We start from the raw sequence: 27746 nt of genomic DNA, 5'->3' as shown, positions 1-27746 counted from the left end.
GGTGGGGAAGGGGGTTGCGGGCGAGCGTGAAGGGAAGGGAGCGGAGGGCTTGGCTGTGCTCGCCAGGCCTGCGGAGGGGCGCAGGGCTGGGAGGGACCCTGTGCCAGGGCCTAGCTGGGCATACTTACCTGGCAGGGGAAGCACCGTGACCACGTAGGCGGGCTACCCAGGGCGAGGCCTGCCCCTTGCACTCCGGGCATGCTGACCCCTGCGATTTCCCCAAATGCGGGAAACTCGACTGCATAATTTGTGGTAGTGGGGGACTGCGTGCGCGCTTTCCCCCGCCTGCCTTGCTTGCGCGATGCTAAAAGCAGCAGTGGAGGGTGGGACCGGCCCCGGCCTTGCAGAGACTGGCTCTTGGCATGTGGCACGGCACAGGGCGGGATACAGCTTTCGTCGGACGTCGTCGTCGCCGCTGCCGCCGCCTCCTCAGAAGGTAGGGTCGGGGAAAGGTGGCCTGCAAGCTGAGCACCTGCCCGCCGGGCTCCTTGGAGGCCTTTGGAGCTACCACCAGGGGGCGGTTGGCTGGCGGGCAAGGGCCAGGCCCAGGCCCAGGCCCAGGCCCAGGCCGCCCACAAAGACAACCGTGACGATGACGAGGAGGATGACGTTCGTGGCCCGCCCACCGAGCTGTGGCCCTGGGGCATTTGTGGTCTCTGCCTGCCTGTTGCAGGGCCAGGGACGGGGAGGACGCAGGCGACTGGCCAGGGGAGGCAGGGCTCTGGGGGATGCAGCGTGGTGGGGAAGGGGGTTGCGGGCGAGCGTGAAGGGAAGGGAGCGGAGGGCTTGGCTGTGCTCGCCAGGCCTTCGGAGGGGCGCAGGGCTGGGAGGGACCCTGTGCCAGGGCCTAGCTGGGCATACTTACCTGGCAGGGGAAGCACCGTGACCACGTAGGCGGGCTACCCAGGGCGAGGCCTGCCCCTTGCACTCCGGGCATGCTGACCCATGCGATTTCCCCAAATGCGGGAAACTCGACTGCATAATTTGTGGTAGTGGGGGACTGCGTGCGCGCTTTCCCCCGCCTGCCTTGCTTGCGCGGTGCTAAAAGCAGCAGTGGAGGGTGGGACCGGCCCCGGCCTTGCAGAGACTGGCTCTTGGCATGTGGTACGGCACAGAGCAGGATACAGCTTTCGTCGGACGTCGTCGTCGCTGCCGCCGCCGCCTCCTCAGAAGTCAGGGTCGGGGAAAGGTGGCCTGCAAGCTGAGCACCCGCCCGCCGGGCTCCTTGGAGGCCTTTGCAGCTGCCACCAGGGGGCGGCTGGCTGACTGGCAAGGGCCAGGCCCAGGCCCAGGCCCAGGCCCAGGCCCAAGACCAAGACCAAGACCAGGCCCAGGCCCAGGCCCAGGCCCAGGCCGCCGACAAAGACAACCGTGACGATGACGAGGAGGATGACGTTCGTGGCCCGCCCGCCGAGCTGTGGCCCTGGGGCATTTGTGGTCTCTGCCTGCCTGTTGCAGGGCCAGGGACGGGGAGGACGCAGGCGACTGGCCAGGGGAGGCAGGGCTCTGGGGGATGCAGCGTGGTGGGGAAGGGGGTTGCGGGCGAGCGTGAAGGGAAGGGAGCGGAGGGCTTGGCTGTGCTCGCCAGGCCTGCGGAGGGGCGCAGGGCTGGGAGGGACCCTGTGCCAGGGCCTAGCTGGGCATACTTACCTGGCAGGGGAAGCACCGTGACCACGTAGGCGGGCTACCCAGGGCGAGGCCTGCCCCTTGCACTCCGGGCATGCTGACCCCTGCGATTTCCCCAAATGCGGGAAACTCGACTGCATAATTTGTGGTAGTGGGGGACTGCGTGCGCGCTTTCCCCCGCCTGCCTTGCTTGCGCGGTGCTAAAAGCAGCAGTGGAGGGTGGGACCGGCCCCGGCGTTGCAGAGACTGGCTCTTGGCATGTGGTACGGCACAGGGCAGGATACAGCTTTCGTCGGACGTCGTCGTCGTCGCCGCCGCCGCCGCCTCCTCAGAAGGTAGAATCGGGGAAAGGTGGCCTGCAAGCTGAGCACCTGCCCGCCGGGCTCCTTGGAGGCCTTTGGAGCTACCACCAGGGGGCGGTTGGCTGGCGGGCAAGGGCCAGGCCCAGGCCCAGGCCCAGGCCCAGGCCGCCCACAAAGACAACCGTGACGATGACGAGGAGGATGACGTTCGTGGCCCGCCCACCGAGCTGTGGCCCTGGGGCATTTGTGGTCTCTGCCTGCCTGTTGCAGGGCCAGGGACGGGGAGGACGCAGGCGACTGGCCAGGGGAGGCAGGGCTCTGGGGGATGCAGCGTGGTGGGGAAGGGGGTTGCGGGCGAGCGTGAAGGGAAGGGAGCGGAGGGCTTGGCTGTGCTCGCCAGGCCTTCGGAGGGGCGCAGGGCTGGGAGGGACCCTGTGCCAGGGCTTGGCTGGGCATACTTACCTGGCAGGGGAAGCACCGTGACCACGTAGGCGGGCTACCCAGGGCGAGGCCTGCCCCTTGCACTCCGGGCATGCTGACCCCTGCGATTTCCCCAAATGCGGGAAACTCGACTGCATAATTTGTGGTAGTGGGGGACTGCGTGCGCGCTTTCCCCCGCCTGCCTTGCTTGCGCGGTTCTAAAAGCAGCAGTGGAGGGTGGGACCGGCCCCGGCGTTGCAGAGACTGGCTCTTGGCATGTGGTACGGCACAGGGCAGGATACAGCTTTCGTCGGACGTCGCCGCCGCCGCCGCCTCCTCAGAAGGTAGGGTCGGGGAAAGGTGGCCTGCAAGCTGAGCACCCGCCCGCCGGGCTCCTTGGAGGCCTTTGCAGCTGCCACCAGGGGGCGGCTGGCTGACTGGCAAGGGCCAGGCCCAGGCCCAGGCCCAGGCCCAGGCCCAAGACCAAGACCAGGCCCAGGCCCAGGCCCAGGCCCAGGCCGCCGACAAAGACAACCGTGACGATGACGAGGAGGATGACGTTCGTGGCCCGCCCGCCGAGCTGTGGCCCTGGGGCATTTGTGGTCTCTGCCTGCCTGTTGCAGGGCCAGGGACGGGGAGGACGCAGGCGACTGGCCAGGGGAGGCAGGGCTCTGGGGGATGCAGCGTGGTGGGGAAGGGGGTTGCGGGCGAGCGTGAAGGGAAGGGAGCGGAGGGCTTGGCTGTGCTCGCCAGGCCTGCGGAGGGGCGCAGGGCTGGGAGGGACCCTGTGCCAGGGCCTAGCTGGGCATACTTACCTGGCAGGGGAAGCACCGTGACCACGTAGGCGGGCTACCCAGGGCGAGGCCTGCCCCTTGCACTCCGGGCATGCTGACCCCTGCGATTTCCCCAAATGCGGGAAACTCGACTGCATAATTTGTGGTAGTGGGGGACTGCGTGCGCGCTTTCCCCCGCCTGCCTTGCTTGCGCGGTGCTAAAAGCAGCAGTGGAGGGTGGGACCGGCCCCGGCGTTGCAGAGACTGGCTCTTGGCATGTGGTACGGCACAGGGCAGGATACAGCTTTCGTCGGACGTCGTCGTCGTCGCCGCCGCCGCCGCCTCCTCAGAAGGTAGAATCGGGGAAAGGTGGCCTGCAAGCTGAGCACCTGCCCGCCGGGCTCCTTGGAGGCCTTTGGAGCTACCACCAGGGGGCGGTTGGCTGGCGGGCAAGGGCCAGGCCCAGGCCCAGGCCCAGGCCCAGGCCGCCCACAAAGACAACCGTGACGATGACGAGGAGGATGACGTTCGTGGCCCGCCCACCGAGCTGTGGCCCTGGGGCATTTGTGGTCTCTGCCTGCCTGTTGCAGGGCCAGGGACGGGGAGGACGCAGGCGACTGGCCAGGGGAGGCAGGGCTCTGGGGGATGCAGCGTGGTGGGGAAGGGGGTTGCGGGCGAGCGTGAAGGGAAGGGAGCGGAGGGCTTGGCTGTGCTCGCCAGGCCTTCGGAGGGGCGCAGGGCTGGGAGGGACCCTGTGCCAGGGCTTGGCTGGGCATACTTACCTGGCAGGGGAAGCACCGTGACCACGTAGGCGGGCTACCCAGGGCGAGGCCTGCCCCTTGCACTCCGGGCATGCTGACCCCTGCGATTTCCCCAAATGCGGGAAACTCGACTGCATAATTTGTGGTAGTGGGGGACTGCGTGCGCGCTTTCCCCCGCCTGCCTTGCTTGCGCGGTTCTAAAAGCAGCAGTGGAGGGTGGGACCGGCCCCGGCGTTGCAGAGACTGGCTCTTGGCATGTGGTACGGCACAGGGCAGGATACAGCTTTCGTCGGACGTCGCCGCCGCCGCCGCCTCCTCAGAAGGTAGGGTCGGGGAAAGGTGGCCTGCAAGCTGAGCACCCGCCCGCCGGGCTCCTTGGAGGCCTTTGCAGCTGCCACCAGGGGGCGGCTGGCTGACTGGCAAGGGCCAGGCCCAGGCCCAGGCCCAGGCCCAGGCCCAAGACCAAGACCAGGCCCAGGCCCAGGCCCAGGCCCAGGCCGCCGACAAAGACAACCGTGACGATGACGAGGAGGATGACGTTCGTGTCCCGCCCGCCGAGCTGTGGCCCTGGGGCATTTGTGGTCTCTGCCTGCCTGTTGCAGGGCCAGGGACGGGGAGGACGCAGGCGACTGGCCAGGGGAGGCAGGGCTCTGGGGGATGCAGCGTGGTGGGGAAGGGGGTTGCGGGCGAGCGTGAAGGGAAGGGAGCGGAGGGCTTGGCTGTGCTCGCCAGGCCTGCGGAGGGGCGCAGGGCTGGGAGGGACCCTGTGCCAGGGCCTAGCTGGGCATACTTACCTGGCAGGGGAAGCACCGTGACCACGTAGGCGGGCTACCCAGGGCGAGGCCTGCCCCTTGCACTCCGGGCATGCTGACCCCTGCGATTTCCCCAAATGCGGGAAACTCGACTGCATAATTTGTGGTAGTGGGGGACTGCGTGCGTGCTTTCCCCCGCCTGCCTTGCTTGCGTGGTGCTAAAAGCAGCAGTGGAGGCTGGGACCGGCCCCGGCCTTGCAGAGACTGGCTCTTGGCATGTGGTACGGCACAGGGCAGGATACAGCTTTCGTCGGACGTCGTCGTCGCCGCCGCTGCCGCCTCCTCAGAAGGTAGGGTCAGGGAAAGGTGGCCTGCAAGCTGAGCACCCGCCCGCCGGGCTCCTTGGAGGCCTTTGCAGCTGCCACCAGGGGGCGGCTGGCTGACTGGCAAGGGCCAGGCCCAGGCTCAGGCCCAGGCCCAAGACCAAGACCAAGACCAGGCCCAGGCCCAGGCCCAGGCCCAGGCCCAGGCCGCCGACAAAGACAACCGTGACGATGACGAGGAGGATGACGTTCGTGGCCCGCCCGCCGAGCTGTGGCCCTGGGGCATTTGTGGTCTCTGCCTGCCTGTTGCAGGGCCAGGGACGGGGAGGACGCAGGCGACTGGCCAGGGGAGGCAGGGCTCTGGGGGATGCAGCGTGGTGGGGAAGGGGGTTGCGGGCGAGCGTGAAGGGAAGGGAGCGGAGGGCTTGGCTGTGCTCGCCAGGCCTGCGGAGGGGCGCAGGGCTGGGAGGGACCCTGTGCCAGGGCCTAGCTGGGCATACTTACCTGGCAGGGGAAGCACCGTGACCACGTAGGCGGGCTACCCAGGGCGAGGCCTGCCCCTTGCACTCCGGGCATGCTGACCCCTGCGATTTCCCCAAATGCGGGAAACTCGACTGCATAATTTGTGGTAGTGGGGGACTGCGTGCGCGCTTTCCCCCGCCTGCCTTGCTTGCGCGATGCTAAAAGCAGCAGTGGAGGGTGGGACCGGCCCCGGCCTTGCAGAGACTGGCTCTTGGCATGTGGCACGGCACAGGGCAGGATACAGCTTTCGTCGGACGTCGTCGTCGCCGCCGCCGCCGCCTCCTCAGAAGGTAGGGTCGGGGAAAGGTGGCCTGCAAGCTGAGCACCCGCCCGCCGGGCTCCTTGGAGGCCTTTGGAGCTACCACCAGGGGGCGGTTGGCTGGCGGGCAAGGGCCAGGCCCAGGCCCAGGCCCAGGCCCAGGCCGCCCACAAAGACAACCTTGACGATGACGAGGAGGATGACGTTCGTGGCCCGCCCGCCGAGCTGTGGCCCTGGGGCATTTGTGGTCTCTGCCTGCCTGTTGCAGGGCCAGGGACGGGGAGGACGCAGGCGACTGGCCAGGGGAGGCAGGGCTCTGGGGGATGCAGCGTGGTGGGGAAGGGGGTTGCGGGCGAGCGTGAAGGGAAGGGAGCGGAGGGCTTGGCTGTGCTCGCCAGGCCTGCGGAGGGGCGCAGGGCTGGGAGGGACCCTGTGCCAGGGCCTAGCTGGGCATACTTACCTGGCAGAGGAAGCACCGTGACCACGTAGGCGGGCTACCCAGGGCGAGGCCTGCCCCTTGCACTCCGGGCATGCTGACCCCTGCGATTTCCCCAAATGCGGGAAACTCGACTGCATAATTTGTGGTAGTGGGGGACTGCGTGCGCGCTTTCCCCCGCCTGCCTTGCTTGCGCGGTGCTAAAAGCAGCAGTGGAGGGTGGGACCGGCCCCGGCCTTGCAGAGACTGGCTCTTGGCATGTGGTACGGCACAGAGCAGGATACAGCTTTGGTCGGACGTCGTCGTGGCCGCCGCCGCCGCCTCCTCAGAAGGTAGGGTCGGGGAAAGGTGGCCTGCAAGCTGAGCACCCGCCCGCCGGGCTCCTTGGAGGCCTTTGCAGCTGCCACCAGGGGGCGGCTGGCTGACTGGCAAGGGCCAGGCCCAGGCCCAGGCCCAGGCCCAAGACCAAGACCAAGACCAGGCCCAGGCCCAGGCCCAGGCCCAGGCCCAGGCCGCCGACAAAGACAACCGTGACGATGACGAGGAGGATGACGTTCATGGCCCGCCCGCCGAGCTGTGGCCCTGGGGCATTTGTGGTCTCTGCCTGCCTGTTGCAGGGCCAGGGACGGGGAGGACGCAGGCGACTGGCCAGGGGAGGCAGGGCTCTGGGGGATGCAGCGTGGTGGGGAAGGGGGTTGCGGGCGAGCGTGAAGGGAAGGGAGCGGAGGGCTTGGCTGTGCTCGCCAGGCTTGCGGAGGGGCGCAGGGCTGGGAGGGACCCTGTGCCAGGGCCTAGCTGGGCATACTTACCTGGCAGGGGAAGCACCGTGACCACGTAGGCGGGCTACCCAGGGCGAGGCCTGCCCCTTGCACTCCGGGCATGCTGACCCCTGCGATTTCCCCAAATGCGGGAAACTCGACTGCATAATTTGTGGTAGTGGGGGACTGCGTGCGCGCTTTCCCCCGCCTGCCTTGCTTGCGCGATGCTAAAAGCAGCAGTGGCGGGTGGGACCGGCCCCGGCCTTGCAGAGACTGGCTCTTGGCATGTGGCACGGCACAGGGCAGGATACAGCTTTCGTCGGACGTCGCCGCCGCCGCCGCCGCCTCCTCAGAAGGTAGGGTCGGGGAAAGGTGGCCTGCAAGCTGAGCACCCGCCCGCCGGGCTCCTTGGAGGCCTTTGGAGCTACCACCAGGGGGCGGTTGGCTGGCGGGCAAGGGCCAGGCCCAGGCCCAGGCCCAGGCCCAGGCCGCCCACAAAGACAACCTTGACGATGACGAGGAGGATGACGTTCGTGGCCCGCCCGCCGAGCTGTGGCCCTGGGGCATTTGTGGTCTCTGCCTGCCTGTTGCAGGGCCAGGGACGGGGAGGACGCAGGCGACTAGCCAGGGGAGGCAGGGCTCTGGGGGATGCAGCGTGGTGGGGAAGGGGGTTGCGGGCGAGCGTGAAGGGAAGGGAGCGGAGGGCTTGGCTGTGCTCGCCAGGCCTGCGGAGGGGCGCAGGGCTGGGAGGGACCCTGTGCCAGGGCCTAGCTGGGCATACTTACCTGGCAGGGGAAGCACCGTGACCACGTAGGCGGGCTACCCAGGGCGAGGCCTGCCCCTTGCACTCCGGGCATGCTGACCCCTGCGATTTCCCCAAATGCGGGAAACTCGACTGCATAATTTGTGGTAGTGGGGGACTGCGTGCGCGCTTTCCCCCGCCTGCCTTGCTTGCGCGGTGCTAAAAGCAGCAGTGGAGGGTGGGACCGGCCCTGGCCTTGCAGAGACTGGCTTTTGGCATGTGGTACGGCACAGAGCAGGATACAGCTTTCGTCGGACGTCGTCGTCGCCGCCGCCGCCGCCTCCTCAGAAGGTAGGGTCGGGGAAAGGTGGCCTGCAAGCTGAGCACCCGCCCGCCGGGCTCCTTGGAGGCCTTTGCAGCTGCCACCAGGGGGCGGCTGGCTGACTGGCAAGGGCCAGGCCCAGGCCCAGGCCCAGGCCCAAGACCAAGACCAAGACCAGGCCCAGGCCCAGGCCCAGGCCCAGGCCCAGGCCGCCGACAAAGACAACCGTGACGATGACGAGGAGGATGACGTTCGTGGCCCGCCCGCCGAGCTGTGGCCCTGGGGCATTTGTGGTCTCTGCCTGCCTGTTGCAGGGCCAGGGACGGGGAGGACGCAGGCGACTGGCCAGGGGAGGCAGGGCTCTGGGGGATGCAGCGTGGTGGGGAAGGGGGTTGCGGGCGAGCGTGAAGGGAAGGGAGCGGAGGGCTTGGCTGTGCTCGCCAGGCCTGCGGAGGGGCGCAGGGCTGGGAGGGACCCTGTGCCAGGGCCTAGCTGGGCATACTTACCTGGCAGGGGAAGCACCGTGACCACGTAGGCGGGCTACCCAGGGCGAGGCCTGCCCCTTGCACTCCGGGCATGCTGACCCCTGCGATTTCCCCAAATGCGGGAAACTCGACTGCATAATTTGTGGTAGTGGGGGACTGCGTGCGCGCTTTCCCCCGCCTGCCTTGCTTGCGCGATGCTAAAAGCAGCAGTGGAGGGTGGGACCGGCCCCGGCCTTGCAGAGACTGGCTCTTGGCATGTGGCACGGCACAGGGCAGGATACAGCTTTCGTCGGACGTCGTCGTCGCCGCCGCCGCCGCCTCCTCAGAAGGTAGGGTCGGGGAAAGGTGGCCTGCAAGCTGAGCACCCGCCCGCCGGGCTCCTTGGAGGCCTTTGGAGCTACCACCAGGGGGCGGTTGGCTGGCGGGCAAGGGCCAGGCCCAGGCCCAGGCCCAGGCCCAGGCCGCCCACAAAGACAACCTTGACGATGACGAGGAGGATGACGTTCGTGGCCCGCCCGCCGAGCTGTGGCCCTGGGGCATTTGTGGTCTCTGCCTGCCTGTTGCAGGGCCAGGGACGGGGAGGACGCAGGCGACTAGCCAGGGGAGGCAGGGCTCTGGGGGATGCAGCGTGGTGGGGAAGGGGGTTGCGGGCGAGCGTGAAGGGAAGGGAGCGGAGGGCTTGGCTGTGCTCGCCAGGCCTGCGGAGGGGCGCAGGGCTGGGAGGGACCCTGTGCCAGGGCCTAGCTGGGCATACTTACCTGGCAGGGGAAGCACCGTGACCACGTAGGCGGGCTACCCAGGGCGAGGCCTGCCCCTTGCACTCCGGGCATGCTGAGCCCTGCGATTTCCCCAAATGCGGGAAACTCGACTGCATAATTTGTGGTAGTGGGGGACTGCGTGCGCGCTTTCCCCCGCCTGCCTTGCTTGCGCGGTGCTAAAAGCAGCAGTGGAGGGTGGGACCGGCCCCGGCCTTGCAGAGACTGGCTTTTGGCATGTGGTACGGCACAGAGCAGGATACAGCTTTCGTCGGACGTCGTCGTCGCCGCCGCCGCCGCCTCCTCAGAAGGTAGGGTCGGGGAAAGGTGGCCTGCAAGCTGAGCACCCGCCCGCCGGGCTCCTTGGAGGCCTTTGCAGCTGCCACCAGGGGGCGGCTGGCTGACTGGCAAGGGCCAGGCCCAGGCCCAGGCCCAGGCCCAAGACCAAGACCAAGACCAAGACCAGGCCCAGGCCCAGGCCCAGGCCCAGGCCGCCGACAAAGACAACCGTGACGATGACGAGGAGGATGACGTTCGTGGCCCGCCCGCCGAGCTGTGGCCCTGGGGCATTTGTGGTCTCTGCCTGCCTGTTGCAGGGCCAGGGACGGGGAGGACGCAGGCGACTGGCCAGGGGAGGCAGGGCTCTGGGGGATGCAGCGTGGTGGGGAAGGGGGTTGCGGGCGAGCGTGAAGGGAAGGGAGCGGAGGGCTTGGCTGTGCTCGCCAGGCCTGCGGAGGGGCGCAGGGCTGGGAGGGACCCTGTGCCAGGGCCTAGCTGGGCATACTTACCTGGCAGGGGAAGCACCGTGACCACGTAGGCGGGCTACCCAGGGCGAGGCCTGCCCCTTGCACTCCGGGCATGCTGACCCCTGCGATTTCCCCAAATGCGGGAAACTCGACTGCATAATTTGTGGTAGTGGGGGACTGCGTGCGCGCTTTCCCCCGCCTGCCTTGCTTGCGCGGTGCTAAAAGCAGCAGTGGAGGGTGGGACCGGCCCCGGCCTTGCAGAGACTGGCTCTTGGCATGTGGCACGGCACAGGGCAGGATACAGCTTTCGTCGGACGTCGTCGTCGCCGCCGCCGCCGCCTCCTCAGAAGGTAGGGTCGGGGAAAGGTGGCCTGCAAGCTGAGCACCCGCCCGCCGGGCTCCTTGGAGGCCTTTGGAGCTACCACCAGGGGGCGGTTGGCTGGCGGGCAAGGGCCAGGCCCAGGCCCAGGCCCAGGCCCAGGCCGCCCACAAAGACAACCTTGACGATGACGAGGAGGATGACGTTCGTGGCCCGCCCGCCGAGCTGTGGCCCTGGGGCATTTGTGGTCTCTGCCTGCCTGTTGCAGGGCCAGGGACGGGGAGGACGCAGGCGACTAGCCAGGGGAGGCAGGGCTCTGGGGGATGCAGCGTGGTGGGGAAGGGGGTTGCGGGCGAGCGTGAAGGGAAGGGAGCGGAGGGCTTGGCTGTGCTCGCCAGGCCTGCGGAGGGGCGCAGGGCTGGGAGGGACCCTGTGCCAGGGCCTAGCTGGGCATACTTACCTGGCAGGGGAAGCACCGTGACCACGTAGGCGGGCTACCCAGGGCGAGGCCTGCCCCTTGCACTCCGGGCATGCTGAGCCCTGCGATTTCCCCAAATGCGGGAAACTCGACTGCATAATTTGTGGTAGTGGGGGACTGCGTGCGCGCTTTCCCCCGCCTGCCTTGCTTGCGCGGTGCTAAAAGCAGCAGTGGAGGGTGGGACCGGCCCCGGCCTTGCAGAGACTGGCTTTTGGCATGTGGTACGGCACAGAGCAGGATACAGCTTTCGTCGGACGTCGTCGTCGCCGCCGCCGCCGCCTCCTCAGAAGGTAGGGTCGGGGAAAGGTGGCCTGCAAGCTGAGCACCCGCCCGCCGGGCTCCTTGGAGGCCTTTGCAGCTGCCACCAGGGGGCGGCTGGCTGACTGGCAAGGGCCAGGCCCAGGCCCAGGCCCAGGCCCAAGACCAAGACCAAGACCAGGCCCAGGCCCAGGCCCAGGCCCAGGCCGCCGACAAAGACAACCGTGACGATGACGAGGAGGATGACGTTCGTGGCCCGCCCGCCGAGCTGTGGCCCTGGGGCATTTGTGGTCTCTGCCTGCCTGTTGCAGGGCCAGGGACGGGGAGGACGCAGGCGACTGGCCAGGGGAGGCAGGGCTCTGGGGGATGCAGCGTGGTGGGGAAGGGGGTTGCGGGCGAGCGTGAAGGGAAGGGAGCGGAGGGCTTGGCTGTGCTCGCCAGGCCTGCGGAGGGGCGCAGGGCTGGGAGGGACCCTGTGCCAGGGCCTAGCTGGGCATACTTACCTGGCAGGGGAAGCACCGTGACCACGTAGGCGGGCTACCCAGGGCGAGGCCTGCCCCTTGCACTCCGGGCATGCTGACCCCTGCGATTTCCCCAAATGCGGGAAACTCGACTGCATAATTTGTGGTAGTGGGGGACTGCGTGCGCGCTTTCCCCCGCCTGCCTTGCTTGCGCGGTGCTAAAAGCAGCAGTGGAGGGTGGGACCGGCCCCGGCCTTGCAGAGACTGGCTCTTGGCATGTGGCACGGCACAGGGCAGGATACAGCTTTCGTCGGACGTCGTCGTCGCCGCCGCCGCCGCCTCCTCAGAAGGTAGGGTCGGGGAAAGGTGGCCTGCAAGCTGAGCACCCGCCCGCCGGGCTCCTTGGAGGCCTTTGGAGCTACCACCAGGGGGCGGTTGGCTGGCGGGCAAGGGCCAGGCCCAGGCCCAGGCCCAGGCCCAGGCCGCCCACAAAGACAACCTTGACGATGACGAGGAGGATGACGTTCGTGGCCCGCCCGCCGAGCTGTGGCCCTGGGGCATTTGTGGTCTCTGCCTGCCTGTTGCAGGGCCAGGGACGGGGAGGACGCAGGCGACTAGCCAGGGGAGGCAGGGCTCTGGGGGATGCAGCGTGGTGGGGAAGGGGGTTGCGGGCGAGCGTGAAGGGAAGGGAGCGGAGGGCTTGGCTGTGCTCGCCAGGCCTGCGGAGGGGCGCAGGGCTGGGAGGGACCCTGTGCCAGGGCCTAGCTGGGCATACTTACCTGGCAGGGGAAGCACCGTGACCACGTAGGCGGGCTACCCAGGGCGAGGCCTGCCCCTTGCACTCCGGGCATGCTGAGCCCTGCGATTTCCCCAAATGCGGGAAACTCGACTGCATAATTTGTGGTAGTGGGGGACTGCGTGCGCGCTTTCCCCCGCCTGCCTTGCTTGCGCGGTGCTAAAAGCAGCAGTGGAGGGTGGGACCGGCCCCGGCCTTGCAGAGACTGGCTTTTGGCATGTGGTACGGCACAGAGCAGGATACAGCTTTCGTCGGACGTCGTCGTCGCCGCCGCCGCCGCCTCCTCAGAAGGTAGGGTCGGGGAAAGGTGGCCTGCAAGCTGAGCACCCGCCCGCCGGGCTCCTTGGAGGCCTTTGCAGCTGCCACCAGGGGGCGGCTGGCTGACTGGCAAGGGCCAGGCCCAGGCCCAGGCCCAGGCCCAAGACCAAGACCAAGACCAAGACCAAGACCAGGCCCAGGCCCAGGCCCAGGCCCAGGCCGCCGACAAAGACAACCGTGACGATGACGAGGAGGATGACGTTCGTGGCCCGCCCGCCGAGCTGTGGCCCTGGGGCATTTGTGGTCTCTGCCTGCCTGTTGCAGGGCCAGGGACGGGGAGGACGCAGGCGACTGGCCAGGGGAGGCAGGGCTCTGGGGGATGCAGCGTGGTGGGGAAGGGGGTTGCGGGCGAGCGTGAAGGGAAGGGAGCGGAGGGCTTGGCTGTGCTCGCCAGGCCTGCGGAGGGGCGCAGGGCTGGGAGGGACCCTGTGCCAGGGCCTAGCTGGGCATACTTACCTGGCAGGGGAAGCACCGTGACCACGTAGGCGGGCTACCCAGGGCGAGGCCTGCCCCTTGCACTCCGGGCATGCTGACCCCTGCGATTTCCCCAAATGCGGGAAACTCGACTGCATAATTTGTGGTAGTGGGGGACTGCGTGCGCGCTTTCCCCCGCCTGCCTTGCTTGCGCGGTGCTAAAAGCAGCAGTGGAGGGTGGGACCGGCCCTGGCCTTGCAGAGACTGGCTTTTGGCATGTGGTACGGCACAGAGCAGGATACAGCTTTCGTCGGACGTCGTCGTCGCCGCCGCCGCCGCCTCCTCAGAAGGTAGGGTCGGGGAAAGGTGGCCTGCAAGCTGAGCACCCGCCCGCCGGGCTCCTTGGAGGCCTTTGCAGCTGCCACCAGGGGGCGGCTGGCTGACTGGCAAGGGCCAGGCCCAGGCCCAGGCCCAGGCCCAAGACCAAGACCAAGACCAGGCCCAGGCCCAGGCCCAGGCCCAGGCCCAGGCCGCCGACAAAGACAACCGTGACGATGACGAGGAGGATGACGTTCGTGGCCCGCCCGCCGAGCTGTGGCCCTGGGGCATTTGTGGTCTCTGCCTGCCTGTTGCAGGGCCAGGGACGGGGAGGACGCAGGCGACTGGCCAGGGGAGGCAGGGCTCTGGGGGATGCAGCGTGGTGGGGAAGGGGGTTGCGGGCGAGCGTGAAGGGAAGGGAGCGGAGGGCTTGGCTGTGCTCGCCAGGCCTGCGGAGGGGCGCAGGGCTGGGAGGGACCCTGTGCCAGGGCCTAGCTGGGCATACTTACCTGGCAGGGGAAGCACCGTGACCACGTAGGCGGGCTACCCAGGGCGAGGCCTGCCCCTTGCACTCCGGGCATGCTGACCCCTGCGATTTCCCCAAATGCGGGAAACTCGACTGCATAATTTGTGGTAGTGGGGGACTGCGTGCGCGCTTTCCCCCGCCTGCCTTGCTTGCGCGGTGCTAAAAGCAGCAGTGGAGGGTGGGACCGGCCCCGGCCTTGCAGAGACTGGCTCTTGGCATGTGGCACGGCACAGGGCAGGATACAGCTTTCGTCGGACGTCGTCGTCGCCGCCGCCGCCGCCTCCTCAGAAGGTAGGGTCGGGGAAAGGTGGCCTGCAAGCTGAGCACCCGCCCGCCGGGCTCCTTGGAGGCCTTTGGAGCTACCACCAGGGGGCGGTTGGCTGGCGGGCAAGGGCCAGGCCCAGGCCCAGGCCCAGGCCCAGGCCGCCCACAAAGACAACCTTGACGATGACGAGGAGGATGACGTTCGTGGCCCGCCCGCCGAGCTGTGGCCCTGGGGCATTTGTGGTCTCTGCCTGCCTGTTGCAGGGCCAGGGACGGGGAGGACGCAGGCGACTGGCCAGGGGAGGCAGGGCTCTGGGGGATGCAGCGTGGTGGGGAAGGGGGTTGCGGGCGAGCGTGAAGGGAAGGGAGCGGAGGGCTTGGCTGTGCTCGCCAGGCCTGCGGAGGGGCGCAGGGCTGGGAGGGACCCTGTGCCAGGGCCTAGCTGGGCATACTTACCTGGCAGAGGAAGCACCGTGACCACGTAGGCGGGCTACCCAGGGCGAGGCCTGCCCCTTGCACTCCGGGCATGCTGACCCCTGCGATTTCCCCAAATGCGGGAAACTCGACTGCATAATTTGTGGTAGTGGGGGACTGCGTGCGCGCTTTCCCCCGCCTGCCTTGCTTGCGCGGTGCTAAAAGCAGCAGTGGAGGGTGGGACCGGCCCCGGCCTTGCAGAGACTGGCTCTTGGCATGTGGTACGGCACAGAGCAGGATACAGCTTTGGTCGGACGTCGTCGTGGCCGCCGCCGCCGCCTCCTCAGAAGGTAGGGTCGGGGAAAGGTGGCCTGCAAGCTGAGCACCCGCCCGCCGGGCTCCTTGGAGGCCTTTGCAGCTGCCACCAGGGGGCGGCTGGCTGACTGGCAAGGGCCAGGCCCAGGCCCAGGCCCAGGCCCAAGACCAAGACCAAGACCAGGCCCAGGCCCAGGCCCAGGCCCAGGCCCAGGCCGCCGACAAAGACAACCGTGACGATGACGAGGAGGATGACGTTCGTGGCCCGCCCGCCGAGCTGTGGCCCTGGGGCATTTGTGGTCTCTGCCTGCCTGTTGCAGGGCCAGGGACGGGGAGGACGCAGGCGACTGGCCAGGGGAGGCAGGGCTCTGGGGGATGCAGCGTGGTGGGGAAGGGGGTTGCGGGCGAGCGTGAAGGGAAGGGAGCGGAGGGCTTGGCTGTGCTCGCCAGGCCTGCGGAGGGGCGCAGGGCTGGGAGGGACCCTGTGCCAGGGCCTAGCTGGGCATACTTACCTGGCAGGGGAAGCACCGTGACCACGTAGGCGGGCTACCCAGGGCGAGGCCTGCCCCTTGCACTCCGGGCATGCTGACCCCTGCGATTTCCCCAAATGCGGGAAACTCGACTGCATAATTTGTGGTAGTGGGGGACTGCGTGCGCGCTTTCCCCCGCCTGCCTTGCTTGCGCGATGCTAAAAGCAGCAGTGGCGGGTGGGACCGGCCCCGGCCTTGCAGAGACTGGCTCTTGGCATGTGGCACGGCACAGGGCAGGATACAGCTTTGGTCGGACGTCGTCGTGGCCGCCGCCGCCGCCTCCTCAGAAGGTAGGGTCGGGGAAAGGTGGCCTGCAAGCTGAGCACCCGCCCGCCGGGCTCCTTGGAGGCCTTTGGAGCTACCACCAGGGGGCGGTTGGCTGGCGGGCAAGGGCCAGGCCCAGGCCCAGGCCCAGGCCCAGGCCGCCCACAAAGACAACCGTGACGATGACGAGGAGGATGACGTTCGTGGCCCGCCCGCCGAGCTGTGGCCCTGGGGCATTTGTGGTCTCTGCCTGCCTGTTGCAGGGCCAGGGACGGGGAGGACGCAGGCGACTGGCCAGGGGAGGCAGGGCTCTGGGGGATGCAGCGTGGTGGGGAAGGGGGTTGCGGGCGAGCGTGAAGGGAAGGGAGCGGAGGGCTTGGCTGTGCTCGCCAGGCCTGCGGAGGGGCGCAGGGCTGGGAGGGACCCTGTGCCAGGGCCTAGCTGGGCATACTTACCTGGCAGGGGAAGCACCGTGACCACGTAGGCGGGCTACCCAGGGCGAGGCCTGCCCCTTGCACTCCGGGCATGCTGACCCCTGCGATTTCCCCAAATGCGGGAAACTCGACTGCATAATTTGTGGTAGTGGGGGACTGCGTGCGCGCTTTCCCCCGCCTGCCTTGCTTGCGCGGTGCTAAAAGCAGCAGTGGAGGGTGGGACCGGCCCCGGCCTTGCAGAGACTGGCTCTTGGCATGTGGCACGGCACAGGGCAGGATACAGCTTTCGTCGGACGTCGTCGTCGCCGCCGCCGCCGCCTCCTCAGAAGGTAGGGTCGGGGAAAGGTGGCCTGCAAGCTGAGCACCCGCCCGCCGGGCTCCTTGGAGGCCTTTGGAGCTACCACCAGGGGGCGGTTGGCTGGCGGGCAAGGGCCAGGCCCAGGCCCAGGCCCAGGCCCAGGCCGCCCACAAAGACAACCTTGACGATGACGAGGAGGATGACGTTCGTGGCCCGCCCGCCGAGCTGTGGCCCTGGGGCATTTGTGGTCTCTGCCTGCCTGTTGCAGGGCCAGGGACGGGGAGGACGCAGGCGACTGGCCAGGGGAGGCAGGGCTCTGGGGGATGCAGCGTGGTGGGGAAGGGGGTTGCGGGCGAGCGTGAAGGGAAGGGAGCGGAGGGCTTGGCTGTGCTCGCCAGGCCTGCGGAGGGGCGCAGGGCTGGGAGGGACCCTGTGCCAGGGCCTAGCTGGGCATACTTACCTGGCAGAGGAAGCACCGTGACCACGTAGGCGGGCTACCCAGGGCGAGGCCTGCCCCTTGCACTCCGGGCATGCTGACCCCTGCGATTTCCCCAAATGCGGGAAACTCGACTGCATAATTTGTGGTAGTGGGGGACTGCGTGCGCGCTTTCCCCCGCCTGCCTTGCTTGCGCGGTGCTAAAAGCAGCAGTGGAGGGTGGGACCGGCCCCGGCCTTGCAGAGACTGGCTCTTGGCATGTGGTACGGCACAGAGCAGGATACAGCTTTGGTCGGACGTCGTCGTGGCCGCCGCCGCCGCCTCCTCAGAAGGTAGGGTCGGGGAAAGGTGGCCTGCAAGCTGAGCACCCGCCCGCCGGGCTCCTTGGAGGCCTTTGCAGCTGCCACCAGGGGGCGGCTGGCTGACTGGCAAGGGCCAGGCCCAGGCCCAGGCCCAGGCCCAAGACCAAGACCAAGACCAGGCCCAGGCCCAGGCCCAGGCCCAGGCCCAGGCCGCCGACAAAGACAACCGTGACGATGACGAGGAGGATGACGTTCGTGGCCCGCCCGCCGAGCTGTGGCCCTGGGGCATTTGTGGTCTCTGCCTGCCTGTTGCAGGGCCAGGGACGGGGAGGACGCAGGCGACTGGCCAGGGGAGGCAGGGCTCTGGGGGATGCAGCGTGGTGGGGAAGGGGGTTGCGGGCGAGCGTGAAGGGAAGGGAGCGGAGGGCTTGGCTGTGCTCGCCAGGCCTGCGGAGGGGCGCAGGGCTGGGAGGGACCCTGTGCCAGGGCCTAGCTGGGCATACTTACCTGGCAGGGGAAGCACCGTGACCACGTAGGCGGGCTACCCAGGGCGAGGCCTGCCCCTTGCACTCCGGGCATGCTGACCCCTGCGATTTCCCCAAATGCGGGAAACTCGACTGCATAATTTGTGGTAGTGGGGGACTGCGTGCGCGCTTTCCCCCGCCTGCCTTGCTTGCGCGATGCTAAAAGCAGCAGTGGCGGGTGGGACCGGCCCCGGCCTTGCAGAGACTGGCTCTTGGCATGTGGCACGGCACAGGGCAGGATACAGCTTTCGTCGGACGTCGTCGTCGCCGCCGCCGCCGCCTCCTCAGAAGGTAGGGTCGGGGAAAGGTGGCCTGCAAGCTGAGCACCCGCCCGCCGGGCTCCTTGGAGGCCTTTGGAGCTACCACCAGGGGGCGGTTGGCTGGCGGGCAAGGGCCAGGCCCAGGCCCAGGCCCAGGCCCAGGCCGCCCACAAAGACAACCTTGACGATGACGAGGAGGATGACGTTCGTGGCCCGCCCGCCGAGCTGTGGCCCTGGGGCATTTGTGGTCTCTGCCTGCCTGTTGCAGGGCCAGGGACGGGGAGGACGCAGGCGACTAGCCAGGGGAGGCAGGGCTCTGGGGGATGCAGCGTGGTGGGGAAGGGGGTTGCGGGCGAGCGTGAAGGGAAGGGAGCGGAGGGCTTGGCTGTGCTCGCCAGGCCTGCGGAGGGGCGCAGGGCTGGGAGGGACCCTGTGCCAGGGCCTAGCTGGGCATACTTACCTGGCAGGGGAAGCACCGTGACCACGTAGGCGGGCTACCCAGGGCGAGGCCTGCCCCTTGCACTCCGGGCATGCTGACCCCTGCGATTTCCCCAAATGCGGGAAACTCGACTGCATAATTTGTGGTAGTGGGGGACTGCGTGCGCGCTTTCCCCCGCCTGCCTTGCTTGCGCGGTGCTAAAAGCAGCAGTGGAGGGTGTTACCGGCCCCGGCCTTGCAGAGACTGGCTTTTGGCATGTGGTTCGGCACAGAGCAGGATACAGCTTTCGTCGGACGTCGTCGTCGCCGCCGCCGCCGCCTCCTCAGAAGGTAGGGTCGGGGAAAGGTGGCCTGCAAGCTGAGCACCCGCCCGCCGGGCTCCTTGGAGGCCTTTGCAGCTGCCACCAGGGGGCGGCTGGCTGACTGGCAAGGGCCAGGCCCAGGCCCAGGCCCAGGCCCAAGACCAAGACCAAGACCAGGCCCAGGCCCAGGCCCAGGCCCAGGCCCAGGCCGCCGACAAAGACAACCGTGACGATGACGAGGAGGATGACGTTCGTGGCCCGCCCGCCGAGCTGTGGCCCTGGGGCATTTGTGGTCTCTGCCTGCCTGTTGCAGGGCCAGGGACGGGGAGGACGCAGGCGACTGGCCAGGGGAGGCAGGGCTCTGGGGGATGCAGCGTGGTGGGGAAGGGGGTTGCGGGCGAGCGTGAAGGGAAGGGAGCGGAGGGCTTGGCTGTGCTCGCCAGGCCTGCGGAGGGGCGCAGGGCTGGGAGGGACCCTGTGCCAGGGCCTAGCTGGGCATACTTACCTGGCAGGGGAAGCACCGTGACCACGTAGGCGGGCTACCCAGGGCGAGGCCTGCCCCTTGCACTCCGGGCATGCTGACCCCTGCGATTTCCCCAAATGCGGGAAACTCGACTGCATAATTTGTGGTAGTGGGGGACTGCGTGCGCGCTTTCCCCCGCCTGCCTTGCTTGCGCGATGCTAAAAGCAGCAGTGGCGGGTGGGACCGGCCCCGGCCTTGCAGAGACTGGCTCTTGGCATGTGGCACGGCACAGGGCAGGATACAGCTTTCGTCGGACGTCGTCGTCGCCGCCGCCGCCGCCTCCTCAGAAGGTAGGGTCGGGGAAAGGTGGCCTGCAAGCTGAGCACCCGCCCGCCGGGCTCCTTGGAGGCCTTTGGAGCTACCACCAGGGGGCGGTTGGCTGGCGGGCAAGGGCCAGGCCCAGGCCCAGGCCCAGGCCCAGGCCGCCCACAAAGACAACCTTGACGATGACGAGGAGGATGACGTTCGTGGCCCGCCCGCCGAGCTGTGGCCCTGGGGCATTTGTGGTCTCTGCCTGCCTGTTGCAGGGCCAGGGACGGGGAGGACGCAGGCGACTAGCCAGGGGAGGCAGGGCTCTGGGGGATGCAGCGTGGTGGGGAAGGGGGTTGCGGGCGAGCGTGAAGGGAAGGGAGCGGAGGGCTTGGCTGTGCTCGCCAGGCCTGCGGAGGGGCGCAGGGCTGGGAGGGACCCTGTGCCAGGGCCTAGCTGGGCATACTTACCTGGCAGGGGAAGCACCGTGACCACGTAGGCGGGCTACCCAGGGCGAGGCCTGCCCCTTGCACTCCGGGCATGCTGAGCCCTGCGATTTCCCCAAATGCGGGAAACTCGACTGCATAATTTGTGGTAGTGGGGGACTGCGTGCGCGCTTTCCCCCGCCTGCCTTGCTTGCGCGGTGCTAAAAGCAGCAGTGGAGGGTGGGACCGGCCCCGGCCTTGCAGAGACTGGCTTTTGGCATGTGGTACGGCACAGAGCAGGATACAGCTTTCGTCGGACGTCGTCGTCGCCGCCGCCGCCGCCTCCTCAGAAGGTAGGGTCGGGGAAAGGTGGCCTGCAAGCTGAGCACCCGCCCGCCGGGCTCCTTGGAGGCCTTTGCAGCTGCCACCAGGGGGCGGCTGGCTGACTGGCAAGGGCCAGGCCCAGGCCCAGGCCCAGGCCCAAGACCAAGACCAGGCCCAGGCCCAGGCCCAGGCCCAGGCCCAGGCCCAGGCCGCCGACAAAGACAACCGTGACGATGACGAGGAGGATGACGTTCGTGGCCCGCCCGCCGAGCTGTGGCCCTGGGGCATTTGTGGTCTCTGCCTGCCTGTTGCAGGGCCAGGGACGGGGAGGACGCAGGCGACTGGCCAGGGGAGGCAGGGCTCTGGGGGATGCAGCGTGGTGGGGAAGGGGGTTGCGGGCGAGCGTGAAGGGAAGGGAGCGGAGGGCTTGGCTGTGCTCGCCAGGCCTGCGGAGGGGCGCAGGGCTGGGAGGGACCCTGTGCCAGGGCCTAGCTGGGCATACTTACCTGGCAGGGGAAGCACCGTGACCACGTAGGCGGGCTACCCAGGGCGAGGCCTGCTCCTTGCACTCCGGGCATGCTGACCCCTGCGATTTCCCCAAATGCGGGAAACTCGACTGCATAATTTGTGGTAGTGGGGGACTGCGTGCGCGCTTTCCCCCGCCTGCCTTGCTTGCGCGATGCTAAAAGCAGCAGTGGAGGGTGGGACCGGCCCCGGCCTTGCAGAGACTGGCTCTTGGCATGTGGCACGGCACAGGGCAGGATACAGCTTTCGTCGGACGTCGTCGTCGCCGCCGCCGCCGCCTCCTCAGAAGGTAGGGTCGGGGAAAGGTGGCCTGCAAGCTGAGCACCCGCCCGCCGGGCTCCTTGGAGGCCTTTGGAGCTACCACCAGGGGGCGGTTGGCTGGCGGGCAAGGGCCAGGCCCAGGCCCAGGCCCAGGCCCAGGCCGCCCACAAAGACAACCGTGACGATGACGAGGAGGATGACGTTCGTGGCCCGCCCGCCGAGCTGTGGCCCTGGGGCATTTGTGGTCTCTGCCTGCCTGTTGCAGGGCCAGGGACGGGGAGGACGCAGGCGACTGGCCAGGGGAGGCAGGGCTCTGGGGGATGCAGCGTGGTGGGGAAGGGGGTTGCGGGCGAGCGTGAAGGGAAGGGAGCGGAGGGCTTGGCTGTGCTCGCCAGGCCTGCGGAGGGGCGCAGGGCTGGGAGGGACCCTGTGCCAGGGCCTAGCTGGGCATACTTACCTGGCAGGGGAAGCACCGTGACCACGTAGGCGGGCTACCCAGGGCGAGGCCTGCCCCTTGCACTCCGGGCATGCTGACCCCTGCGATTTCCCCAAATGCGGGAAACTCGACTGCATAATTTGTGGTAGTGGGGGACTGCGTGCGCGCTTTCCCCCGCCTGCCTTGCTTGCGCGGTGCTAAAAGCAGCAGTGGAGGGTGGGACCGGCCCTGGCCTTGCAGAGACTGGCTTTTGGCATGTGGTACGGCACAGAGCAGGATACAGCTTTCGTCGGACGTCGTCGTCGCCGCCGCCGCCGCCTCCTCAGAAGGTAGGGTCGGGGAAAGGTGGCCTGCAAGCTGAGCACCCGCCCGCCGGGCTCCTTGGAGGCCTTTGCAGCTGCCACCAGGGGGCGGCTGGCTGACTGGCAAGGGCCAGGCCCAGGCCCAGGCCCAGGCCCAGGCCCAAGACCAAGACCAAGACCAGGCCCAGGCCCAGGCCCAGGCCCAGGCCCAGGCCGCCGACAAAGACAACCGTGACGATGACGAGGAGGATGACGTTCGTGGCCCGCCCGCCGAGCTGTGGCCCTGGGGCATTTGTGGTCTCTGCCTGCCTGTTGCAGGGCCAGGGACGGGGAGGACGCAGGCGACTGGCCAGGGGAGGCAGGGCTCTGGGGGATGCAGCGTGGTGGGGAAGGGGGTTGCGGGCGAGCGTGAAGGGAAGGGAGCGGAGGGCTTGGCTGTGCTCGCCAGGCCTGCGGAGGGGCGCAGGGCTGGGAGGGACCCTGTGCCAGGGCCTAGCTGGGCATACTTACCTGGCAGGGGAAGCACCGTGACCACGTAGGCGGGCTACCCAGGGCGAGGCCTGCCCCTTGCACTCCGGGCATGCTGACCCCTGCGATTTCCCCAAATGCGGGAAACTCGACTGCATAATTTGTGGTAGTGGGGGACTGCGTGCGCGCTTTCCCCCGCCTGCCTTGCTTGCGCGGTGCTAAAAGCAGCAGTGGAGGGTGGGACCGGCCCCGGCCTTGCAGAGACTGGCTCTTGGCATGTGGCACGGCACAGGGCAGGATACAGCTTTCGTCGGACGTCGTCGTCGCCGCCGCCGCCGCCTCCTCAGAAGGTAGGGTCGGGGAAAGGTGGCCTGCAAGCTGAGCACCCGCCCGCCGGGCTCCTTGGAGGCCTTTGGAGCTACCACCAGGGGGCGGTTGGCTGGCGGGCAAGGGCCAGGCCCAGGCCCAGGCCCAGGCCCAGGCCGCCCACAAAGACAACCTTGACGATGACGAGGAGGATGACGTTCGTGGCCCGCCCGCCGAGCTGTGGCCCTGGGGCATTTGTGGTCTCTGCCTGCCTGTTGCAGGGCCAGGGACGGGGAGGACGCAGGCGACTGGCCAGGGGAGGCAGGGCTCTGGGGGATGCAGCGTGGTGGGGAAGGGGGTTGCGGGCGAGCGTGAAGGGAAGGGAGCGGAGGGCTTGGCTGTGCTCGCCAGGCCTGCGGAGGGGCGCAGGGCTGGGAGGGACCCTGTGCCAGGGCCTAGCTGGGCATACTTACCTGGCAGAGGAAGCACCGTGACCACGTAGGCGGGCTACCCAGGGCGAGGCCTGCCCCTTGCACTCCGGGCATGCTGACCCCTGCGATTTCCCCAAATGCGGGAAACTCGACTGCATAATTTGTGGTAGTGGGGGACTGCGTGCGCGCTTTCCCCCGCCTGCCTTGCTTGCGCGGTGCTAAAAGCAGCAGTGGAGGGTGGGACCGGCCCCGGCCTTGCAGAGACTGGCTCTTGGCATGTGGTACGGCACAGAGCAGGATACAGCTTTGGTCGGACGTCGTCGTGGCCGCCGCCGCCGCCTCCTCAGAAGGTAGGGTCGGGGAAAGGTGGCCTGCAAGCTGAGCACCCGCCCGCCGGGCTCCTTGGAGGCCTTTGCAGCTGCCACCAGGGGGCGGCTGGCTGACTGGCAAGGGCCAGGCCCAGGCCCAGGCCCAGGCCCAAGACCAAGACCAAGACCAGGCCCAGGCCCAGGCCCAGGCCCAGGCCCAGGCCGCCGACAAAGACAACCGTGACGATGACGAGGAGGATGACGTTCGTGGCCCGCCCGCCGAGCTGTGGCCCTGGGGCATTTGTGGTCTCTGCCTGCCTGTTGCAGGGCCAGGGACGGGGAGGACGCAGGCGACTGGCCAGGGGAGGCAGGGCTCTGGGGGATGCAGCGTGGTGGGGAAGGGGGTTGCGGGCGAGCGTGAAGGGAAGGGAGCGGAGGGCTTGGCTGTGCTCGCCAGGCCTGCGGAGGGGCGCAGGGCTGGGAGGGACCCTGTGCCAGGGCCTAGCTGGGCATACTTACCTGGCAGGAGAAGCACCGTGACCACGTAGGCGGGCTACCCAGGGCGAGGCCTGCCCCTTGCACTCCGGGCATGCTGACCCCTGCGATTTCCCCAAATGCGGGAAACTCGACTGCATAATTTGTGGTAGTGGGGGACTGCGTGCGCGCTTTCCCCCGCCTGCCTTGCTTGCGCGATGCTAAAAGCAGCAGTGGCGGGTGGGACCGGCCCCGGCCTTGCAGAGACTGGCTCTTGGCATGTGGCACGGCACAGGGCAGGATACAGCTTTCGTCGGACGTCGTCGTCGCCGCCGCCGCCGCCTCCTCAGAAGGTAGGGTCGGGGAAAGGTGGCCTGCAAGCTGAGCACCCGCCCGCCGGGCTCCTTGGAGGCCTTTGGAGCTACCACCAGGGGGCGGTTGGCTGGCGGGCAAGGGCCAGGCCCAGGCCCAGGCCCAGGCCCAGGCCGCCCACAAAGACAACCTTGACGATGACGAGGAGGATGACGTTCGTGGCCCGCCCGCCGAGCTGTGGCCCTGGGGCATTTGTGGTCTCTGCCTGCCTGTTGCAGGGCCAGGGACGGGGAGGACGCAGGCGACTAGCCAGGGGAGGCAGGGCTCTGGGGGATGCAGCGTGGTGGGGAAGGGGGTTGCGGGCGAGCGTGAAGGGAAGGGAGCGGAGGGCTTGGCTGTGCTCGCCAGGCCTGCGGAGGGGCGCAGGGCTGGGAGGGACCCTGTGCCAGGGCCTAGCTGGGCATACTTACCTGGCAGGGGAAGCACCGTGACCACGTAGGCGGGCTACCCAGGGCGAGGCCTGCCCCTTGCACTCCGGGCATGCTGACCCCTGCGATTTCCCCAAATGCGGGAAACTCGACTGCATAATTTGTGGTAGTGGGGGACTGCGTGCGCGCTTTCCCCCGCCTGCCTTGCTTGCGCGGTGCTAAAAGCAGCAGTGGAGGGTGGGACCGGCCCCGGCCTTGCAGAGACTGGCTTTTGGCATGTGGTACGGCACAGAGCAGGATACAGCTTTCGTCGGACGTCGTCGTCGCCGCCGCCGCCGCCTCCTCAGAAGGTAGGGTCGGGGAAAGGTGGCCTGCAAGCTGAGCACCCGCCCGCCGGGCTCCTTGGAGGCCTTTGCAGCTGCCACCAGGGGGCGGCTGGCTGACTGGCAAGGGCCAGGCCCAGGCCCAGACCCAGGCCCAAGACCAAGACCAAGACCAGGCCCAGGCCCAGGCCCAGGCCCAGGCCCAGGCCGCCGACAAAGACAACCGTGACGATGACGAGGAGGATGACGTTCGTGGCCCGCCCGCCGAGCTGTGGCCCTGGGGCATTTGTGGTCTCTGCCTGCCTGTTGCAGGGCCAGGGACGGGGAGGACGCAGGCGACTGGCCAGGGGAGGCAGGGCTCTGGGGGATGCAGCGTGGTGGGGAAGGGGGTTGCGGGCGAGCGTGAAGGGAAGGGAGCGGAGGGCTTGGCTGTGCTCGCCAGGCCTGCGGAGGGGCGCAGGGCTGGGAGGGACCCTGTGCCAGGGCCTAGCTGGGCATACTTACCTGGCAGGGGAAGCACCGTGACCACGTAGGCGGGCTACCCAGGGCGAGGCCTGCCCCTTGCACTCCGGGCATGCTGACCCCTGCGATTTCCCCAAATGCGGGAAACTCGACTGCATAATTTGTGGTAGTGGGGGACTGCGTGCGCGCTTTCCCCCGCCTGCCTTGCTTGCGCGATGCTAAAAGCAGCAGTGGCGGGTGGGACCGGCCCCGGCCTTGCAGAGACTGGCTCTTGGCATGTGGCACGGCACAGAGCAGGATACAGCTTTCGTCGGACGTCGTCGTCGCCGCCGCCGCCGCCTCCTCAGAAGGTAGGGTCGGGGAAAGGTGGCCTGCAAGCTGAGCACCCGCCCGCCGGGCTCCTTGGAGGCCTTTGGAGCTACCACCAGGGGGCGGTTGGCTGGCGGGCAAGGGCCAGGCCCAGGCCCAGGCCCAGGCCCAGGCCGCCCACAAAGACAACCTTGACGATGACGAGGAGGATGACGTTCGTGGCCCGCCCGCCGAGCTGTGGCCCTGGGGCATTTGTGGTCTCTGCCTGCCTGTTGCAGGGCCAGGGACGGGGAGGACGCAGGCGACTAGCCAGGGGAGGCAGGGCTCTGGGGGATGCAGCGTGGTGGGGAAGGGGGTTGCGGGCGAGCGTGAAGGGAAGGGAGCGGAGGGCTTGGCTGTGCTCGCCAGGCCTGCGGAGGGGCGCAGGGCTGGGAGGGACCCTGTGCCAGGGCCTAGCTGGGCATACTTACCTGGCAGGGGAAGCACCGTGACCACGTAGGCGGGCTACCCAGGGCGAGGCCTGCCCCTTGCACTCCGGGCATGCTGACCCCTGCGATTTCCCCAAATGCGGGAAACTCGACTGCATAATTTGTGGTAGTGGGGGACTGCGTGCGCGCTTTCCCCCGCCTGCCTTGCTTGCGCGGTGCTAAAAGCAGCAGTGGAGGGTGGGACCGGCCCTGGCCTTGCAGAGACTGGCTTTTGGCATGTGGTACGGCACAGAGCAGGATACAGCTTTCGTCGGACGTCGCCGCCGCCGCCGCCTCCTCAGAAGGTAGGGTCGGGGAAAGGTGGCCTGCAAGCTGAGCACCCGCCCGCCGGGCTCCTTGGAGGCCTTTGCAGCTGCCACCAGGGGGCGGCTGGCTGACTGGCAAGGGCCAGGCCCAGGCCCAGGCCCAGGCCCAAGACCAAGACCAAGACCAGGCCCAGGCCCAGGCCCAGGCCCAGGCCCAGGCCGCCGACAAAGACAACCGTGACGATGACGAGGAGGATGACGTTCGTGGCCCGCCCGCCGAGCTGTGGCCCTGGGGCATTTGTGGTCTCTGCCTGCCTGTTGCAGGGCCAGGGACGGGGAGGACGCAGGCGACTGGCCAGGGGAGGCAGGGCTCTGGGGGATGCAGCGTGGTGGGGAAGGGGGTTGCGGGCGAGCGTGAAGGGAAGGGAGCGGAGGGCTTGGCTGTGCTCGCCAGGCCTGCGGAGGGGCGCAGGGCTGGGAGGGACCCTGTGCCAGGGCCTAGCTGGGCATACTTACCTGGCAGGGGAAGCACCGTGACCACGTAGGCGGGCTACCCAGGGCGAGGCCTGCCCCTTGCACTCCGGGCATGCTGACCCCTGCGATTTCCCCAAATGCGGGAAACTCGACTGCATAATTTGTGGTAGTGGGGGACTGCGTGCGCGCTTTCCCCCGCCTGCCTTGCTTGCGCGATGCTAAAAGCAGCAGTGGCGGGTGGGACCGGCCCCGGCCTTGCAGAGACTGGCTCTTGGCATGTGGCACGGCACAGGGCAGGATACAGCTTTCGTCGGACGTCGTCGTCGCCGCCGCCGCCGCCTCCTCAGAAGGTAGGGTCGGGGAAAGGTGGCCTGCAAGCTGAGCACCCGCCCGCCGGGCTCCTTGGAGGCCTTTGGAGCTACCACCAGGGGGCGGTTGGCTGGCGGGCAAGGGCCAGGCCCAGGCCCAGGCCCAGGCCCAGGCCGCCCACAAAGACAACCTTGACGATGACGAGGAGGATGACGTTCGTGGCCCGCCCGCCGAGCTGTGGCCCTGGGGCATTTGTGGTCTCTGCCTGCCTGTTGCAGGGCCAGGGACGGGGAGGACGCAGGCGACTAGCCAGGGGAGGCAGGGCTCTGGGGGATGCAGCGTGGTGGGGAAGGGGGTTGCGGGCGAGCGTGAAGGGAAGGGAGCGGAGGGCTTGGCTGTGCTCGCCAGGCCTGCGGAGGGGCGCAGGGCTGGGAGGGACCCTGTGCCAGGGCCTAGCTGGGCATACTTACCTGGCAGGGGAAGCACCGTGACCACGTAGGCGGGCTACCCAGGGCGAGGCCTGCCCCTTGCACTCCGGGCATGCTGACCCCTGCGATTTCCCCAAATGCGGGAAACTCGACTGCATAATTTGTGGTAGTGGGGGACTGCGTGCGCGCTTTCCCCCGCCTGCCTTGCTTGCGCGGTGCTAAAAGCAGCAGTGGAGGGTGGGACCGGCCCTGGCCTTGCAGAGACTGGCTTTTGGCATGTGGTAC

The 27746-nt window shown here is 68.4% G+C and overlaps 37 non-coding genes across 37 annotated transcripts; all 37 read left to right on the top strand.

The window, feature by feature from the left end:
- Positions 1 to 120: 120 nt before the first annotated feature.
- LOC132245075 (U1 spliceosomal RNA) lies at positions 121 to 284 on the top strand. Its single transcript, XR_009456906.1, has one exon. It is a non-coding gene; the product is annotated as a U1 spliceosomal RNA (small nuclear RNA).
- Positions 285 to 857: 573 nt separating this feature from the next.
- LOC132245230 (U1 spliceosomal RNA) lies at positions 858 to 1021 on the top strand. Its single transcript, XR_009457061.1, has one exon. It is a non-coding gene; the product is annotated as a U1 spliceosomal RNA (small nuclear RNA).
- A 621-nt stretch (positions 1022 to 1642) lies between these two features.
- LOC132245074 (U1 spliceosomal RNA) lies at positions 1643 to 1806 on the top strand. The gene has a single exon (XR_009456905.1). It is a non-coding gene; the product is annotated as a U1 spliceosomal RNA (small nuclear RNA).
- A 576-nt stretch (positions 1807 to 2382) lies between these two features.
- Positions 2383 to 2546, top strand: LOC132245073 (U1 spliceosomal RNA). Its single transcript, XR_009456904.1, has one exon. It is a non-coding gene; the product is annotated as a U1 spliceosomal RNA (small nuclear RNA).
- Positions 2547 to 3155: 609 nt separating this feature from the next.
- Positions 3156 to 3319, top strand: LOC132245072 (U1 spliceosomal RNA). The gene has a single exon (XR_009456903.1). It is a non-coding gene; the product is annotated as a U1 spliceosomal RNA (small nuclear RNA).
- A 576-nt stretch (positions 3320 to 3895) lies between these two features.
- On the top strand, positions 3896 to 4059 carry LOC132245071 (U1 spliceosomal RNA). The gene has a single exon (XR_009456902.1). It is a non-coding gene; the product is annotated as a U1 spliceosomal RNA (small nuclear RNA).
- Positions 4060 to 4668: 609 nt separating this feature from the next.
- LOC132245200 (U1 spliceosomal RNA) lies at positions 4669 to 4832 on the top strand. Its single transcript, XR_009457032.1, has one exon. It is a non-coding gene; the product is annotated as a U1 spliceosomal RNA (small nuclear RNA).
- A 621-nt stretch (positions 4833 to 5453) lies between these two features.
- Positions 5454 to 5617, top strand: LOC132245069 (U1 spliceosomal RNA). The gene has a single exon (XR_009456900.1). It is a non-coding gene; the product is annotated as a U1 spliceosomal RNA (small nuclear RNA).
- A 573-nt stretch (positions 5618 to 6190) lies between these two features.
- On the top strand, positions 6191 to 6354 carry LOC132245185 (U1 spliceosomal RNA). The gene has a single exon (XR_009457017.1). It is a non-coding gene; the product is annotated as a U1 spliceosomal RNA (small nuclear RNA).
- Positions 6355 to 6975: 621 nt separating this feature from the next.
- LOC132245068 (U1 spliceosomal RNA) lies at positions 6976 to 7139 on the top strand. The gene has a single exon (XR_009456899.1). It is a non-coding gene; the product is annotated as a U1 spliceosomal RNA (small nuclear RNA).
- A 570-nt stretch (positions 7140 to 7709) lies between these two features.
- Positions 7710 to 7873, top strand: LOC132245067 (U1 spliceosomal RNA). The gene has a single exon (XR_009456898.1). It is a non-coding gene; the product is annotated as a U1 spliceosomal RNA (small nuclear RNA).
- A 621-nt stretch (positions 7874 to 8494) lies between these two features.
- Positions 8495 to 8658, top strand: LOC132245066 (U1 spliceosomal RNA). Its single transcript, XR_009456897.1, has one exon. It is a non-coding gene; the product is annotated as a U1 spliceosomal RNA (small nuclear RNA).
- A 573-nt stretch (positions 8659 to 9231) lies between these two features.
- LOC132245206 (U1 spliceosomal RNA) lies at positions 9232 to 9395 on the top strand. Its single transcript, XR_009457038.1, has one exon. It is a non-coding gene; the product is annotated as a U1 spliceosomal RNA (small nuclear RNA).
- Positions 9396 to 10016: 621 nt separating this feature from the next.
- LOC132245065 (U1 spliceosomal RNA) lies at positions 10017 to 10180 on the top strand. The gene has a single exon (XR_009456896.1). It is a non-coding gene; the product is annotated as a U1 spliceosomal RNA (small nuclear RNA).
- Positions 10181 to 10753: 573 nt separating this feature from the next.
- Positions 10754 to 10917, top strand: LOC132245205 (U1 spliceosomal RNA). The gene has a single exon (XR_009457037.1). It is a non-coding gene; the product is annotated as a U1 spliceosomal RNA (small nuclear RNA).
- A 615-nt stretch (positions 10918 to 11532) lies between these two features.
- LOC132245064 (U1 spliceosomal RNA) lies at positions 11533 to 11696 on the top strand. The gene has a single exon (XR_009456895.1). It is a non-coding gene; the product is annotated as a U1 spliceosomal RNA (small nuclear RNA).
- Positions 11697 to 12269: 573 nt separating this feature from the next.
- On the top strand, positions 12270 to 12433 carry LOC132245203 (U1 spliceosomal RNA). The gene has a single exon (XR_009457035.1). It is a non-coding gene; the product is annotated as a U1 spliceosomal RNA (small nuclear RNA).
- Positions 12434 to 13060: 627 nt separating this feature from the next.
- LOC132245063 (U1 spliceosomal RNA) lies at positions 13061 to 13224 on the top strand. The gene has a single exon (XR_009456894.1). It is a non-coding gene; the product is annotated as a U1 spliceosomal RNA (small nuclear RNA).
- Positions 13225 to 13845: 621 nt separating this feature from the next.
- LOC132245062 (U1 spliceosomal RNA) lies at positions 13846 to 14009 on the top strand. Its single transcript, XR_009456893.1, has one exon. It is a non-coding gene; the product is annotated as a U1 spliceosomal RNA (small nuclear RNA).
- A 573-nt stretch (positions 14010 to 14582) lies between these two features.
- LOC132245184 (U1 spliceosomal RNA) lies at positions 14583 to 14746 on the top strand. The gene has a single exon (XR_009457016.1). It is a non-coding gene; the product is annotated as a U1 spliceosomal RNA (small nuclear RNA).
- Positions 14747 to 15367: 621 nt separating this feature from the next.
- Positions 15368 to 15531, top strand: LOC132245061 (U1 spliceosomal RNA). Its single transcript, XR_009456892.1, has one exon. It is a non-coding gene; the product is annotated as a U1 spliceosomal RNA (small nuclear RNA).
- Positions 15532 to 16104: 573 nt separating this feature from the next.
- Positions 16105 to 16268, top strand: LOC132245060 (U1 spliceosomal RNA). Its single transcript, XR_009456891.1, has one exon. It is a non-coding gene; the product is annotated as a U1 spliceosomal RNA (small nuclear RNA).
- Positions 16269 to 16841: 573 nt separating this feature from the next.
- Positions 16842 to 17005, top strand: LOC132245183 (U1 spliceosomal RNA). The gene has a single exon (XR_009457015.1). It is a non-coding gene; the product is annotated as a U1 spliceosomal RNA (small nuclear RNA).
- Positions 17006 to 17626: 621 nt separating this feature from the next.
- On the top strand, positions 17627 to 17790 carry LOC132245058 (U1 spliceosomal RNA). The gene has a single exon (XR_009456889.1). It is a non-coding gene; the product is annotated as a U1 spliceosomal RNA (small nuclear RNA).
- A 573-nt stretch (positions 17791 to 18363) lies between these two features.
- Positions 18364 to 18527, top strand: LOC132245057 (U1 spliceosomal RNA). Its single transcript, XR_009456888.1, has one exon. It is a non-coding gene; the product is annotated as a U1 spliceosomal RNA (small nuclear RNA).
- A 621-nt stretch (positions 18528 to 19148) lies between these two features.
- Positions 19149 to 19312, top strand: LOC132245056 (U1 spliceosomal RNA). The gene has a single exon (XR_009456887.1). It is a non-coding gene; the product is annotated as a U1 spliceosomal RNA (small nuclear RNA).
- Positions 19313 to 19885: 573 nt separating this feature from the next.
- LOC132245202 (U1 spliceosomal RNA) lies at positions 19886 to 20049 on the top strand. The gene has a single exon (XR_009457034.1). It is a non-coding gene; the product is annotated as a U1 spliceosomal RNA (small nuclear RNA).
- Positions 20050 to 20670: 621 nt separating this feature from the next.
- On the top strand, positions 20671 to 20834 carry LOC132245197 (U1 spliceosomal RNA). Its single transcript, XR_009457029.1, has one exon. It is a non-coding gene; the product is annotated as a U1 spliceosomal RNA (small nuclear RNA).
- A 573-nt stretch (positions 20835 to 21407) lies between these two features.
- On the top strand, positions 21408 to 21571 carry LOC132245055 (U1 spliceosomal RNA). Its single transcript, XR_009456886.1, has one exon. It is a non-coding gene; the product is annotated as a U1 spliceosomal RNA (small nuclear RNA).
- A 627-nt stretch (positions 21572 to 22198) lies between these two features.
- On the top strand, positions 22199 to 22362 carry LOC132245054 (U1 spliceosomal RNA). The gene has a single exon (XR_009456885.1). It is a non-coding gene; the product is annotated as a U1 spliceosomal RNA (small nuclear RNA).
- Positions 22363 to 22935: 573 nt separating this feature from the next.
- Positions 22936 to 23099, top strand: LOC132245181 (U1 spliceosomal RNA). The gene has a single exon (XR_009457013.1). It is a non-coding gene; the product is annotated as a U1 spliceosomal RNA (small nuclear RNA).
- Positions 23100 to 23720: 621 nt separating this feature from the next.
- Positions 23721 to 23884, top strand: LOC132245226 (U1 spliceosomal RNA). Its single transcript, XR_009457057.1, has one exon. It is a non-coding gene; the product is annotated as a U1 spliceosomal RNA (small nuclear RNA).
- Positions 23885 to 24457: 573 nt separating this feature from the next.
- Positions 24458 to 24621, top strand: LOC132245053 (U1 spliceosomal RNA). The gene has a single exon (XR_009456884.1). It is a non-coding gene; the product is annotated as a U1 spliceosomal RNA (small nuclear RNA).
- A 621-nt stretch (positions 24622 to 25242) lies between these two features.
- On the top strand, positions 25243 to 25406 carry LOC132245052 (U1 spliceosomal RNA). The gene has a single exon (XR_009456883.1). It is a non-coding gene; the product is annotated as a U1 spliceosomal RNA (small nuclear RNA).
- A 573-nt stretch (positions 25407 to 25979) lies between these two features.
- LOC132245051 (U1 spliceosomal RNA) lies at positions 25980 to 26143 on the top strand. Its single transcript, XR_009456882.1, has one exon. It is a non-coding gene; the product is annotated as a U1 spliceosomal RNA (small nuclear RNA).
- A 615-nt stretch (positions 26144 to 26758) lies between these two features.
- LOC132245050 (U1 spliceosomal RNA) lies at positions 26759 to 26922 on the top strand. The gene has a single exon (XR_009456881.1). It is a non-coding gene; the product is annotated as a U1 spliceosomal RNA (small nuclear RNA).
- Positions 26923 to 27495: 573 nt separating this feature from the next.
- LOC132245049 (U1 spliceosomal RNA) lies at positions 27496 to 27659 on the top strand. The gene has a single exon (XR_009456880.1). It is a non-coding gene; the product is annotated as a U1 spliceosomal RNA (small nuclear RNA).
- Positions 27660 to 27746: the final 87 nt, after the last annotated feature.

Source organism: Alligator mississippiensis, chromosome 14 (genome assembly GCF_030867095.1).
Source record: "Alligator mississippiensis isolate rAllMis1 chromosome 14, rAllMis1, whole genome shotgun sequence".
Taxonomy (NCBI): Eukaryota; Metazoa; Chordata; order Crocodylia; family Alligatoridae; genus Alligator; species Alligator mississippiensis.
Note: the sequence above shows the minus strand (reverse complement) of the source record. Positions and strands in the feature narration are given on the sequence as shown.